The sequence below is a fragment of the Podarcis liolepis genome (assembly GCF_965112155.1).
Source record: "Podarcis liolepis genome assembly, chromosome: 7".
Lineage (NCBI taxonomy): Eukaryota > Metazoa > Chordata > Lepidosauria > Squamata > Lacertidae > Podarcis > Podarcis liolepis.
This window is the reverse complement of record NC_139561.1, coordinates 2206146-2222307: the sequence shown is the minus strand read 5'-3', so window position 1 is coordinate 2222307 and position 16162 is coordinate 2206146. Positions and strand designations below refer to the sequence as shown.

Here is a 16162-nt window from a genome sequence, read left to right as displayed (position 1 = left end):
TTAGAAACAGCTGCAAGAAGGAAATAATTACACTGGCTTTCCAATGGGAAACTGTGAGGCAGGAACATAGGAAGCTGGCTTGTACTGACTCAGATCCTGGAGGAGAGAGCTATCGGCAGCTTCCAGCCATGATGACTCGGCTCCCAAATACCACTTGCTGGAAACCACGAGAGGGGAGAGGGCTGCTCTTGGGCTCCGGTTCTGCTCCCTGGTTTCCCACAGGCACCTGGTTGGCCACTGTCAGAACAGGATGCTGGGCTAGAGGGGCCATGGGCCTGATCCTGCAGGCTCTTCTTAGGCTCTTGTGTCCCTCGAGCACAGCACTCTATGCTGGTAGCAGGTCTCCAGGGTTTCAGGCTTTCCCAGAGACCCCTTCCCAGCTGCGGCTGGAGATGCGGGGATCAAACCTGGGTGTCTGTATGCTCATCAGGTGCTCTGCCACTGAGCTCCAAAGCACAGGGTCACGGATACAGGACGCCTCTCCTCACCTGCACAGAGGCGTAGGAAGGGGGTGGCAGTGGGGCAGGCTGCCCTGGGTGTCAACCCTGAGGGGGGTGACAAAATTATCAACAATTACCGCCCTCCCCTCCAAGAGGTAGGCAGGGCTTGCAACCTGGCGCGGGGCTTCCCAGGTCCCTGACGCCACCCTCCTTGCCTTGGGGTCTTTGCCCTGCCCCCAACCCAACTGGCCAATTGGCTGCAGGCTGGGGGCCGGGTGAAGGAAAGGAAAGGGCCAGTGCTGCTCAGCCCAGTCTCATTTTGCTCCCCTCCAGACCGACTTCCCAGTCCACTGCAGCGGCCTGCTGAGGCCGAGGACACTGCCTATCCTGTGCGCCCCCTTTGGGCCCTGATCCCCATCCGAGAAGTCCCTGCTGCCTCCGAAAGTGGAGCACGCGGGACAAAGGCACAGCCCCATTTTGCCCACACGTGGCACTGGGAGGAGCAGCACAGCGCTGCCCTGGGCGCTTGGCAGGCTGGCCTCCCCTTTGCCTCCCATCTCCCCTCCGTGTAGGTAGCGTTTATTATTCCAAAAATGAAACCTTCATCCGGTTGTAAAAATTAAGATTATACCAGCAAGAATGAGTCTTTCTGTAAAAAAAAAAAAAAGTGATTTAAATTGAGTCTCACTTTCTAGTGATTTAAATTGTGGTCTAAATTGTGATTTAAATCAAATCCACCCTGCTCACCCGGCTTTGGAAACGTAGCACAAAGGGCTGTGTTGTGCTTTGGCATACCCTGTGATAGTCAATAAACCTGACAAAAAGGAGATTTGTTGGTGGTTTGTCTCGTCCAGCCTCCTAGTGTTCAGCCTATTCTGGAGCAGGTTACACCACCCTGGTAATCTGAGAGTGCTCTTGGATCTGGCACTGTCACTGGAAGACCAAGTGGCCTCCATGATCAACAGCATTAAAAAACAAAACAAAAAACCCAGTTTATGCAAAGAAATCAACTGCAATTCTTATCTGGACAGAGAGAGCCCCCAACCCTTGCCTCTGCCAGAAACCCCACAAGAGTCCATTGATTTAATTTCCTCCCCCTTCAATTATGTGTTTTCAAGAGACGTGGGAATACATTTTTTATGAGTAGCAAAGATGTGCCTCTCTAAAACAACAGCCTACACTTAATAAAAAGTGTCCCCCCCCCCAACTTCCTTATCCCTCCTTCTTGGCTTGGGTTCTGCCGGCTTCTTAAAGAGACAGCCAATGGCAACACACAGAGTGCAGTTAGGATGAGTGAAAGTTAGGTTTCAGGGTTTTGCAAAGTGTACACTGGGAAATGTAAGGCTGGGGTGGGTTTTGGAAATGCATGTTTCAGGCAGGTGTGCTCTTCAGATAAGAGCCACAATAGGCTGCAGCATCCCTGCCCTGAGTTTTCTGCTGCACACTACATGCAAGGGGACATGGTTCCATTTTACAGCCATTGCCAGTGAGGCTTGGCAGGAGCTCACTCTAGGACAGTGTTTCCCAACCGGTGTTCCGCGGCACACTAGTGTGCCGTGAGATGTTGCCTGGTGTGCCGCGAGATGTTGCCTGGAGGGAGGCGGGCGAGGGCGTTTGCTTCCCGGAGGACTTGTGGGAAGCCGCCCCTTCCCTGGGCGACGCGCTGCCTCGCGACTCCGGAGTCAGTCCCGAGGGCTCTCGGAGGGACTCGCGAGCGACGGCGCGGCGGCTCCGGGGCGCGCTCAGCCGGGCCGCCGCGTGCCCCCGCGCAGCCCCTGCTGCAGCTGCCCGGCGTGGAGCGCGACGCGGAGCCGGCCGGGCTTGGAGGCGCCCAGGTAGGGCCGAGCCGGGCGGGGGCGGGGAGGTCTCGGTCTGCTGCGGGCGCAGGAGGGCGAGCGGGAGAGGGGGAGCCGTCGGGTCTCCTGGAAGGAAGCGAGGCGGCGGCTGAGGGGGATGCAGCCCCGTCCCCAGCAACAGGCACTCCTCGAAGTGAGGCCACAAGTCGGGGCTCGGACAGGGCCTGGAAGCAGCGGCTCCGGCTCTTGGGAGCGGAGAAGGGGACTTCGAAAGCGGCCTGGAGGAGAAAAGCCCCGATGCAGCGAGAGCGGGGAGCGTGCTGCCTTGTCCAGGCCTCCTCGCTTTGTGCCGTCCGCTGCCGGGAGCAGGACACGGGGGCTCCTCGTTCGCATGCTTTCCCGGGTGATCGGTGAGGGTTAGGGTTAGGGTTAGGGTCCCTCAGTCCCTCGCTTTGCTGCCTCCTCCCCCCCCCCAAAGCTTGGAGGTTCCCCGGCAAGGGGGAGGGAAAAAAATTGAAAGTTACACTTTCGTGCGTCCCTCCCGGCGTGACGCTGCGCGCTGACGTCACGGGGCTGTAATGGTGGTGTGCCTCGAGATTTTTTTCATCAAACAAGTGTGCCTTTGCCCAAAAAAGGTTGGGAAACACTGCTCTAGGAGACTATGGCTAAACAAAAGTATGGTCCAGTAGTGCTTAGAGTGAAGGGCTAGGACTGGTCGAGAGACCAGAATTCAAATCCCCATTCAGCCAAGAAATTTACTGGGTGACCTTGGGCAGGCCTCTCACTCTCAGTCTAAGCTGCCTCACAAGGTTGATGTTGTAAGGATAAAATGCTCAGCCAAGAGTTATCTTAGGTCCACTGTGAGCCAAGCTCGGCTCTCTGGCTTAGCCATCTTGTCAACTGAAAACCAAGTAGCGAAAGGAACTGATTTTGACGATGCAATTTCAAAATTTGCAGAGAACAAAATTGGGGGGGATGGTTTTAAGTGCTTATGCTCACCATGTTAAGTAAATAAACCAGAAAATAACACTTGCAACTGTAAGCATCTTATTTTTCCTTCCTTTAATAATTTCAGTGGGGGGGGGGACACACAAGAAATTTTCTGCACCAGGTACCACTTGCTACGCCATTGCATCTGCCTTAAAAGAAGAGCAGGATGGTGGCCATGAATGTTTAAGCAACTCAAAAAGATCAAAGGCTGCAAATTCTAGTTCGGGGGGGGGATTCCTTTTGGGTATGGAAACATCAGAAGAGGCTTAATGCAGTCAGGCCATTGGTCCATCAAGCGCAGCTTTTCCAACACTGACTGGCAGCAGCTCTCCTGGGTTTCAGACAGGAAACCATTCCCAGCCTTACCTGGAGATGCCAGGAATTCAACCTGCAACCTTCTGCATGCCAAGCAGATGCTCCGCTGCTGAGGAGCTATCATCTGTTTATCTGCCTGCCTGCCTGCCTGCCTGCCTGCAAGCCACTCTGGGAGTATAAATGCTTTAAACAAATTGCTCGGGTGTCCCTTGCCCTCGTCTAGATTCTAAGCCAGCAGGCAGAGTTTGTTGGCATGTAGTAACAATGATCCATACGAAATCTGTGACCAGAATGGCCTCCCTGATTGGCTTTTGGCAAGCCTCAGGGCTCCATTGGTAAAAGCAGATGCATTGAACTGAGCGTATTTTCCGGCAAGTAAATCCCACTGAAAACAACAGATTTTTTTTCAAGCAAGTGTAGCAACACTTAAAAGCACTAGGCAAAGGAATGATATGATACAGCTAAAAAGACCAAACAATTTTGCTCGGGTTCGCTTTCCCATTAGCCTAAAGTGCTGACCAGCATTTCTCTGGCTGGAATTCTGGAGAAAGTGAGGAAGATTAACAGCAAACCACTGGATTGATTTCTCCTTTAATCTCTGGCCCCAGCAGGGCTCCTGAACTGAAGAGTTTTGAAGCAACACTCACAAGAGAAGTAGGACAATGACTGCATGCAGGAAACAACTCCACTGACAGGTTGCAATTGCAGATCTGTGCCGGTGCAATAAACTACCAGATACAGGGGGCCTCGCTTGGAAGGAGAACTGTGGCTCTAAGCGAGGGACCCTGCGGCCTTCCCTCTCCAATCCTGTGCAGAGCCAAAACAGAGGAGGCGGGGAAGAAGGTTTGGTGGAGGGGAGAGCATGGGGCCAGCCCCACCATTCAGCACCATTAAATCTCTCTCCCAGGACTCTTCCATTCCCATGGGGAGGTCCAGTCGCAGATCTTCCACGTCATGTCAAGTCTGGCTCTTGGGCACCAAAATAAAGTCTTGGGTGCCCAAGCAAATGGTGAGAGGAATGGATGGATGGAGCAGGTGTTAGAACTGGGAAGACCCAGCTTGACATGAGTGGAGCTCATATGTTTCCTGTTCAGCAACCTGGCAGTTGAACAGACTTCAAGGAGCCCTCAAAAGCAGCTTCAGAACACATTGCAGTGGTCTAACATGGATATGCAGGAATTTGCAGACTTTTGGAAACCAGATTTGGAGAAGGAAGAATTTAAGATAGTGAGTGCCTTCAGGCTTGGAAGAGGGGGGAAGAAGAACAAGGTGAGAGACTGTTTGATTACCCTCCGAACAAAAGAGGAGAGAGACAAAATCTTGAGTCTGCACTTTCAGAAGACCTTGGAAATACATCAGTCAAGAGTGGAGATATTTAGAGACATTCCGAAACATTTTCTGGACCTTAGGTCCAATTACGGAGATTTGGTCGCCCTGTTGAGGAGCAACAGAATTATTTTTAGGTGGGAATTTCCCCAAGGCCTATCTTTTAGCTTTAAAGGAAGAAAGATAAAAATAAGATCAGTGGATGACAAAGAAAGATTTTTGAAAGATCACGGAGAAGATCTGCAGAAAGAACCTGGAGAAGAGCTAAGAGCACCAGAAAGAGTAATACTAGACATAGCAACACTACCTTTTGGATTGGACTGCCTAGAGAAAGTGATATCACCGACAGAACAAGAACAAACACTTGGCGCAGTTGGAGGAAAAGCAAAGTAACTACATCATGACCCTGAAACTATTAAGCTGGAATACTAATGGTCTCAACACCCCCCAAAAAGGGAAAAGAATCTTTCATTTATTAAAAAAGGAACAATTGGACTTGATTTGCTTACAGGAAACACATGTGATAAGGCTACATAGAAAAGTATTGATCAACAAAAGACTGGGTCAAGAGTTTATCTCATCGGACAAAGTAAAAAAAAAGAGGAGTAGTGATTTATGCAAAGGAGAGCTTATCACCGAAATTTATTTTTAAAGATGACCAAGGAAGATTTGTGGCAATTGAAATTCAAATACAAGGAGAGAGATTTCTGACAGTAGGAGTTTATGCACCAAATGAGGGAAAATCAGAATTCTTTAAAAAGTTGCATGAGACCTTGATGGACTACAGTGGTGCCTCGCAAGACGAAATTAATTCGTTCCGCAAGTCTCTTCGTCTTGCGAGTTTTTCGTCTTGCGATGCACGGTTTCCCATAGGAATGCATTGAAAAACAATTAATGCGTTCCTAGGGAAACCGCCTTCAGACCAGGTCCGGGGACAGTCTGTCCCCGGACCTCTTCTGAAGGCTGGGGGGGGGGACAAGGGCTTTTCTTCCCACCCCCAGCATTTTAAAAAACCCCGGGACAGCGGAGGACTTCTCCGCTGTCCGGGCGATCTTAAAATGCTGGCGGGCGGCATTTTAAAATCGCCCCGGACAGCGGAGGACTTCTCCGCTGTCCGGGGCGATTTAAAAGCCCCTGGGAAGGCAGGCAGGGGGGACAAAGACTTTCGCCCCCCGCCCGCCTTCAGAAGGTGTTCCCGCCCCCCGCCCCGCTTCGGAACAGCGTTACGAAGCGGGGCGGCTGGGGCAGGCGTTCGCTCCCGACCCCCAGCATTTTAAAATCTCCCCGGGACACGGGGAGATTTTAAAATGCTGGGGGTCGGCAGCGAACGCTTCGCTCCCGCCCGCCAGCATTTTAAGATCGCCCGGGGCAGGCGGGGGGGGAAGGCAGGCGGGGGGGGAAGCAAAGACTTTTGCCCCCCACCGGCCTTCAGAAGAGGTCCTCTTCTGAAGGCCGGCTGTGGGCGAAAGTCTTTGCTCCCGACCGCCAGCATTTCCCTATGGGCTTTCGTCTTGCGATGCAAGCCCATAGGGAAATTCGTCTTGCGAAGCGCCTCCAAAACAGAAAACCCTTTCGTCTTGCGGGTTTTCCGTCTTGCGAGGCATTCGTCTTGCGGGGTACCACTGTATTTGGATTACAATGTGATCTTGATGGGGGATATGAATGGAGTGGTATCTACAAATATGGACAAGGCACAAAGACAGGTTGTTACTAAGGACGGTAGATTACCGAAAACCTTTTTCGAGATGACTGACAATTTGGATTTAGTTGACATTTGGAGAATAAAGAACCCCTTGGGTAGAGAGGGAACTTTCTTTTCTGAAACCAAAATGACATGGACAAGAATTGACCAAATATGGGTAACTAGAGGAATGGCCCCAAAGATAAGAAAAGTGGAAATTAGCCCAAAAACCTGCTCCAACCATAATGCTGTGAAGATGGAGATGAAACTAACACCAATTGGCTCTTTCAGATGGAGGGTGAACAACACCTTGCTTAGGGATGAATAAGTGACTAAGAAGGCCCAAAAAACCTTGAGAGACTATTTCGAGATAAATATGAATACGACTGTTGAAAAAAGAGTAATCTGGGATGCAAGTAAAGCGGTTATGAGAGGGTTTCTGATACAACAGAATGCAATAAAGACGAGAACCCAAAATGAGAAGAAAGATAAAATTTTGGAGAAAATAAAGGAAAGTGAGAAGAAATTGAGAGCAAAACCAAAGTCGCAAGAGATTTTGAGAGAAATAAAGTTACATCAAGCACAATATATGAAAATGATGAATCAGGAAATAGAATGGAAAATTAAACAGATGAGACAAAAAACATTTGAGTTGGCTAATAAATGTGGGAAACTGTTGGCCTGGCAAATGAAAAAAAGACAAAAACTCAACACTATTATAAATTTAGAAGTGGAAGGAAAGATTATACAGAACCCAGTCGAGATTAGAAATTGTTTCCAGAGGTACTTTAAACAATTATATACACAAGGGCCACAGAAAGAAATTGATATAGATCGATTCTTGAAAATAAATGGATTACAAAAAATCTCTCAAGATAATAAATTAATGTTGAATTATAAAATAACTGAACAGGAGGTAGAAGGTGCCATTCAGAATATGCAATTAGGTAAATCTCCAGGACCGGATGGACTGACTTCTAGATATTACAGATCTTTAAAAGAATGGTTAGTACAACCTTTAAAGGAAGTCTGTAATGAAATACTGGAAGGGAAAAGGGCACCAGAGTCGTGGAAGGAAGCGTATATCACACTTATACTGAAAACAGAGACTGATAAGACGCAGCTCAAGAACTACCGCCCCATATCACTGCTTAATGTGGATTATAAAATTTTTGCAGATATTTTGGCTAAAAGACTAAAAAAAGTATTAGTGGAAGAGATTCATAAAGACCAAGCAGGTTTTCTCCCGGGTAGACACTTGTCTGATAATATGAGAAACATAATTAACATTTTAGAAAAATTACAAGTGAATATTAATACCAAGGCAGTTTTGATATTTGTGGACATGGAGAAAGCTTTTGACAATATTTCCTGGAGTTTTATGAAGAAGAACCTACAGGGGATGGGGGTTGGTCAAGGTTTTGGAAATGGTATAAGTGCAATTTATTCTGAACAAAAGGCCAAATTAATTGTTAATAATGTGGTGACGGAGGAATTTAAGATAGAAAAAGGGACACGACAAGGTTGCCCAATTTCCCCATTGCTTTTTATATCGGTCCTGGAGGTCCTTTTGAATATGATTAGAAGGGACCAATTGGTTAAGGGTATACAGGTTGGAGCTGAACAGTACAAATTGAGAGCATTTGACTTAGTATTGACATTACAGGAGCCAGAATCTAGTACTAAAAGAGCTTTGGAACTGATTCAAGCATTTGGTCAAGCGGCAGGATTTAAGCTGAATAAGTTAAAAACAAAGGTTCTAGAGAAGAATTTAACAGCGATTGAGAGAGAGAGGTTTCAGAAGGAGACAGGCTTAACAGTGACTAAGAAAGTGAAATACCTGGGGATTAATATGACAGCTAAAAATGGGAATTTATTTAAAGATAACTATGAAAAATGCTGGACGGAAGTGAAAAAAGATTTAGAAATTTGGTCAAATTTGAAGCTTTCATTGCTAGGCTGTATTGCTGCGATAAAGATGAATGTATTGCCTAGAATGTTGTTTTTGTGATCATGGTATCTCCCCTGCCAGGTAAGTATGATTTATAATGAACTGAAAAAGGTATTTAAATATACCTTCTTGAAGAAACCAGAGGCCTTTCTCCTGGGCATTGTCGGCCAAGGGGTGTCAAAGAAGGATAGAACTTTCTTTATGTATGCAACAACAGCAGCAAGAATACTCATCGCAAAGCATTGGAAGACACAAGATTTGCCCACTCTGGAAGAATGGCAGACGCAACTGATAGACTACATGGAATTGGCTGAAATGACTGGCAGAATTCGAGACCTGGGAGAAGAGACGGTGGAAGAGGACTGGAAAAAATTTAAAGAATATTTACAGAAACATCATAAATTGTACGAATGTTAGGAGTATGCACAAATGAGAATAACACGGCAGCAGTAAACCTAGTGTAAGACATATGAGAATAGGTGATGCTTAGGGAAATTGTGAAATCTGAAGAAATATTATGTTCAAATTTAGCAGGTTAATTTATGACCAAAATATTTAAAGTTGGAATTGAATATTTGAGAATTATAAAATAAGAATGGAAGTAAGGTAACAAATTGCTGTATTTAACTATATGACTGAGAACGCAGGGGAGGGTGATGCGAGGAAGTCCAAAGATTATGAAAGTATGATTTATGAACATTTGTAATCTCTTTTCTTATCTTTTACTCTTACTCTTTTTATTCTTACTTTTTTCTTATAATCTTACTTTGAATTTCTCTGTTTTTTGTATGCTTGATGTTATTTTTGTTGTTTAAAATTGCAATAAATATTTTATTAAAAAAATATAGAATGTTGTTTTTGTTTCAAACACTGCAAATTTTGGATAAAATGGATTGTTTCAAGTAGTGGCAGAGAGACATTTCTAGATTTGTCTGGCAGGGCAAGAAGCCTAGAATAAAATTTAAAATACTAACGGATGCAAAGGAAAGAGGTGGATTTGCCCTGCCAGACCTTAAACTTTATTATGAATCAGCAGCTTTTTGCTGGCTGAAAGAATGGCTGCTTCTTGAAAACACAGACATTTTGGATTTGGAAGGTTTCAACAATGTATTTGGGTGGCATGCTTATTTGTGGTATGATAAGGTCAAAGCACATAAAGCATTAAAAAACCGTATTGTCAGGAAACATTGTTTAATGTCTGGATAAGATATAAGGACCTACTTGAAAATAAAACCCCAAGATGGTTGTCACCGATGGAAGCGAAGGCTCAGAAAAAGCTCAATATGGAGGCCAAATGGCCGAAATATTGAGAAATTTTGGAACAAGAGGGAGATAAATTGAAATTGCAGAGCTTTGAAAAACTAAAAAACTAAAAAAAATAATCAGATAATGGAGGCATACAATTTGGACAAGAAAATTGGCTTCCAGGTGGAAAAATCAAAATTGGAAACAGAACTGTTAGACCCCAAAACCAAAATTCTGTCAAAGATGTATAACTTGCTGTTGAAATGGAATACTCAGGATGAAACGGTGAAATCTGCTATGATTAAATGGGCACAAGATGTTGGACATAACATAATGATGGCTGACTGGAAACAGTTATGGGCCACAGGTATGAAGTTCACGGCATGTAACGTCTTAAGAGAGAATATTATGAAAATGATATACAGGTGGTACATGACACCAGTCAAGCTTGCAAAAATCTATCATCTGCCCGATAATAAATGTTGGAAATGTAAAGAAACTGAAGGTACATTCTTTCACCTTTGGTGGACGTGCCCAAGGATTAAAGCTTTCTGGGAGATTATCTATAATGAAATTAAAAAAAGGTATTTAAATATACCTTTCTGAAGAAACCAGAGGCCTTTCTCCTGGGCATAGTCGGCCAATTGGAGCTAAAGAAGGATAGAACTTTCTTTATGTATGCTACAACAGCAGCAAGAATACTTATTGCAAAGTATTGGAAGACACAAGATCTACCCATCCTGGAAGAATGGCAGATGAAGGTGATGGACTATATGGAACTGGCGGAAATGACCGGCAGAATCCGAGACCAGGGAGAAGAGTTGGTGGAAGAAGATTGGAAGAAATTTAAAGACTATTTACAGAAATATTGCAAAATTAATGAATGTTAGAATGATGTCGGAATGAAGTTAAGTGGTTTTTAGCAGCAATATTATAAAGGAATATGTAAAAATGGATTGTTAACAGGTGATAATCTAAAGTTATAATATATTAAGATAAAGGATTAAGATAAAAACAAAGAGGGAAAGGATTTGCTGAATTAACTAATTGAACTGGAATACAAAAAAGGGAGGTGTGAGGAGGTCAGGGAAACAAGCAAACGAAAGACAAGATATGGAAAGATTGATTTGTTTTTAACTGTTTTTATTTTTCTGTACTTTGTATTTTCTTTTTTTCTTTTTCTTTTTTTTGTAACATTTTGAAACTTTAATAAATATCTTTAAAAAAACAAAACATGGATAAGCATGGACAATTGTGCTCAGTTATCCTTGTCTATCCTGGCCCAGATGAGGGATAAAGGAAGAAGGCTCCTGATTTCATCTCTGTCTTGGGGCACGCGACACAAACGGGCCTTTCCGTCTCATGTTCAGCGCTGTCCCCTGTTCCCATGACACGACTCCAGGGATGGGGGGGGGAGGGAACACCCCACTTTCAAAGTAGTGAAGCAGCTGCCTCTGAACTTTCCACAGACATGCTTTGTGGGTGGAAATTTGGGTGCAACTCAGCTTGCAGAAACGGGGTTGCATGAGGTTAAAACCAGATAGAGCAGGACTTCCGGGTTAGCGCGATCGACTAATGGCGGATTCCCTCTGAGCTCCAGAGGGAATCGGCTCCGTAGGATCAGGTCTTGCTGCTGCGGCGAAGCGGGGACCCTTAAAAATCACAGGCGGGGAAGCCTGTGAACCTGGTGACTCGGCGGGCACCATTTGCGCCCCCCGACCCGTGAAGGAGCCTTTTTAAAGGCTTCGGAACGGGAGATGGTATGAGTGGCGCGGTGCTGTGAGTCGACTGCTTCTCCTACGGAGTGAAGCCGCATGCCATGGTCAGAGAGCGCTGACTTCTTCTTGTGAACAATTGGATTTTAAAGCAGCAACCCATGAGTAGTATGGAAATTGGACTTTTAAAGGAAATTTTTTTGTTGAATTAGGCACGATCGGGGAAGGCGTAAACAGGAAGTCAGTCTCCCCGTCTTATAAATAATTTTTTTTTATTTTTTTTTATAAAATTTTTATTTGGTTTTCTGCTTTTATAAAGACAAAACATACACAAAGAAAAAACAAAAGACAAAAACATGTATAAAATCAGCAAATCCCCATTTCATAACCTTGTTCCCTGACTTCCCCCACCCCCCCTCATGCATCCCAGTTTCAAGATTATGTCAGCAAGTTGATATTTCTCCTCTTAACAATCTTATTCATCTTATTTCCTTTTTTTATAATAAAAATTAATTTTCATAAGTTGGACTTAAGTTCTCTTCCATCGATTTTCATTTTATCTTAATTAAGAGTCATCTTAACCAAACCTAAAAATCTTGAGAGTTTTTGAGAGTCTCTTCTTCCCTCCCTCCCATCCCCGGTTTTTGTCCCTTCCCAATAAGAATCCAAATTCGAAGTTCTCAGCCTGGGTTCCTCACGTCCGAGGCTTTCAAATGTATTTCCGTTCCTCTCCGCCTGTCCTGTTGGTAGTCCTTTATAGCAGTCGTCAGATCTGGGAAAAGTTCTTTCACCATCAAAGTACGTCCTCTTCCGACAAGAAGATTCAAAGGTAGCTGCTGAAGTATTTCCACAAAGTCTATCTCTTCCAAGTCTAAGTCCAAAAGGAGGCCCCAATCATGTTTCTTTATTTTAAATTCCTGTACTCCATTTTGTCTTGAGGCCTCCTCCTTCTTCTTCTGTATCTCTCGCAGACTTGTGGTGGATATGTTCCCAGCGTCTCCTTGCTTGTATTCCACAGATGTTAACTTTTGGTTGTTGCTTCCCAGGGTTACTTCTTCTTTTTCTTGTTGTTTAGTCTCTTCCAGCTCTGTAGATATTGTTTCCCAATCAGCTGTGGATTCTTTCTCATTAAGGTCCTCAATACAAAGAGCAGAGTTGCCTGTTCCCAAGGTCATAGTCTCAAGTTGTTTGTTCATGGCCAAGCTCTGCTCCTGTAAGATTCCCACCAATTGAAACATCCTTTCGATTTCCACTAGTAACTTTCCTTCCACAGCCATTGTATCCATTGTAGTTTCACAGAGTTCCCCCTAGGGGGAATCTGGTTACTTATTTGCCTTTTCACCAACAATCCTTTAACTGATTATTATTACTTTGTTTCCAACAGCTTCAGCTCAATTATAACTCGTCTTAGTCCATAGGAATCTTAAATGGCAATTTCTCACTTTAAACCGCCCGTTTGGCAGCTTTGACAGCTGTCAAACTCCGCAGCTCTAACGCAGGCACAAAGGCAGGACGTTCCCGAGCCCGGGAGGGGGGGTTGTTTAAAACAAAAGGAAGGTTTCCAAAACTCCACTCTCCTGCACAAAATTTCCTTTGGTAAAATCTTGAAAGTTAGTGTCCTTTTTAACTCACCCCGCCAAGGGTAGGCTCTCCAACTTATCTCTTGTGTCGTTGCTTAGATGGTCTGCAAGGGGGGGGGTGCGGACTTCCTTTTAGCACACCCCCCGGTCGTCTCCAATTGAAGGTAAAATTTTTATAAAGTCCCAATCCGTCTTACTCACGGGTGATTCTTTCAGTCCAAATTTTCAAGGAAGGAAGTCAGCGCTCTCCGGTCATGGCTCGCGGCTTCGCTCCACCGAGGTAGCGATCGACTCTCAGTGCCACGCCACCCCCGTATCCCCTCCGCAGCCTTTAAAAAGGCTCTTTGCGAATCAGGGGGGGCGCTTAAGGCACCCGCCGAGTCTTCAGTCCGCAGGCTTCCGCGCCTGCGGTTTTTAAGGGTCCCCGCGTCGCCGGCGCGGCAAAGACCCATCCTCAGTGGAGCCGGTTCCCTCCGGAGCTCGGAGGGAATCCGCCATTTCCAGATCGCGTCAACCCGGAAGTCCGTCTTATAAATAATTTAAAACAAGGACTAACTAACTAAGGTCGAGAGGATTTTCTTTCTTCTTAGTGAGTAAAAGATATTAATTTCACGATTTGGCAGTTTAAATATTTTTTTGTGGAGGATAAGAGTTAATTTTTGGAGCTGAAGTGTCACACCCCCCCCCGGGAGTGATCCGCGAGAAAGCCTGTTGGAGAGATATTGAAGAGCTTGACAGCTGTCAAACTAGCTGTCAATACGGAAAAAGCGATCTTTGTTTTCTACCTCTGCTGGACATATTACTACAATTTGGTTATATCTTGTTGAAAACAAGGAAGAACTGATACAAACTAACTTGATTTTTGGATTTGAACTGGATGGAATACTAAGTAACCAAAATCCCTCTAGAGGGGGTTTTGGGACATTACAAGAATGGCTGAAGGAGGGAAAACTCAAGCTAAATTGGACAGAATTTTCTTTCTCTTGGGAAAGTTACAAGGCCAAATTGATGTTTTGGCTACTAACGTTGCAACCCTGGACTTAACAGTAAACAAGTGCATTGAATTTGATAAGGACTTGATCCAGGAAGTTCATGCAGCTGGACAAGAGAAGAAAGTTGAGAGTGTGGAGAAAGAGACACATGTTGCTTCTGAGGAAAGGGAAGGAGGAGATGTGGTGTTGCAGATGACAAAGGAGAGCCAGAGTCCTGACATGATGGCTACAAAGGAAAATAAGAATTGGATGATGAAAACCTGGTCCAAATCGGAGACTGAAGAATAGAAAGATCTCTATATGTGGAGATCTGAAGATCCAAGGATTATAAATTTGATCAAGGTGAAAGCTGGAGCTTTGGGGACATATGGATTTGAAAGGAGTAAGAAACAAGATTTGGGCTCCACTTTTAAGTATGGTGGTCTGGCTGGAGGAAGCATCGTTCCCATTGGATTAGAGCATCTCCGAGATCTGGTGTTTATTATTAAGGACTATCAAAAAATCCGGCAGAGAGGAACTGAGAGACAATTAAGGGCCTTGGATGTGAGATCTCCAGGGTGATAGCAGACTAAGACTGATGGACATTTGTTGGGGATTGAAACCGGGAAAGGGGACGGGGTGGGGTTTGGGGATCCAAAGGGTGTATAAATATAATTTGTCTTTTTCTTTTATTCTGTTTTGATATCAGTATGAAAAGTGGGGAATTCGTGGAAAGGAATTTGGGTCGACTTTAGAAAAAAGGATTTAAGAATGAGTACTGAGGTATAAATTTAGAGGTTTATAAGGTAAAATTGGTTTTTTAAAATGAATTAAATATAAAAAGGTTAAAAACTGGGGATAAGAACTTGTTGAATTTACAATTCGAATGGGAATATAAGAAGGGGAGGTGTGGGGAAGTCAGGGAAAGATGTTATAGAAAATAAGGATTGCAAATTGTTTGTGTTTTTAATTGTGGTTTTGTGTGTGTGTTTTTTTGGCTTTTTAAAATGGAAAATTCCTAATAAATATTTATTAAAAAAAAAACAAAAAACAGATAGAGCAAGAGGCCTCCAGATTCCCAGGCTACTCCTATATCTTCTGCCTCTGTGTTGACCTCCCTAGCTTTTAAAATTTAGATGGATATGTCTTAGGAAGCATCCTGTTTGCAACTTCCACCTCCTGACACCTCTCTCAGACCTCAAGATGAGAGGCCCTCCTGGATTCCTCCTCTGAGAACAGAGGCAGCAAAGCAGGGCTGACTTTCACTTCTCTAGATCAGTTAGCTTGGTTACAACTGGAAACTTTTCTATGCAGGTCTTTGACTTCCTACGATAAACAACTATTGTTTCCCTATGATTGCGACAGGTAAAGTCACCTTCCTAGCAAAATTCACAAAGCACAGTCTGGCATCTTTCCGCAGGGCCTGCAAGACAGAGCTGTTCCACCAGGCCTTTGGTCAGGGCGCAGCCTGACTCCCTCCTCTGGCAATCTGCACAGAATTTTGCTTAATGGTTGCCATCAATTTGATTTTAATTAATTTTTATAATGAAATATTTTTAGAATGTTGGATTATTTGATTGTTGTTAGCCGCCCTGAGCCCGGCTTCGGCTGGGGAGGGCGGGATATAAATAAAATTTATTATTATTATTATTGTGTGCCCAAGTTCCGTAGCACCCCCATTCATCCCCACTGGAAAGTCCTCTGCAATGGGAAACACTAAACTCAGTGCTCAGCGCTGGCAGCCTCTGCCCTTGCCCCCCCCCCCCATGGAGAAAAACTCTGGAGCTCAACTCTGCAGGCCCTTTGCGGGGCCTAAACCCCAGCAAGCACTAAGCACTCCTGCTGCACTGACCTCTAGCAGCAAGCCCACCCCCACATTGTTGCTTAGTCGTCTTAGTCGTGTTCGACTCTCCGTGACCCCATGAACCAGAGCATGCCTTGGAAACTCTCACTTTCTTCTCAAAGCTTCTCCTTTTTTATGTCCATGGAGTTTTCTTGGCAAAATGCTGGAGTGGTTTGCCAGTTCCTTCTCCAGGTGGATCACATTTAGTCTAAACTCTCAACTATGGCCTGTCCGTCTTTTGTGGCCCTGAACGGCATGGCACACAGCTTCTCTGAGTTATTCAAGCCCCTTCGCCATGACAAGGCAGGA

General features: G+C 44.9%; 1 protein-coding gene across 6 annotated transcripts in view; it reads right to left on the bottom strand.

Annotated features, from left to right (window-relative positions):
- Window positions 1-16162, bottom strand: part of FAM178B (family with sequence similarity 178 member B) — a 192648-nt gene that overhangs the window by 155960 nt on the left and 20526 nt on the right. The window lies entirely within an intron of this gene.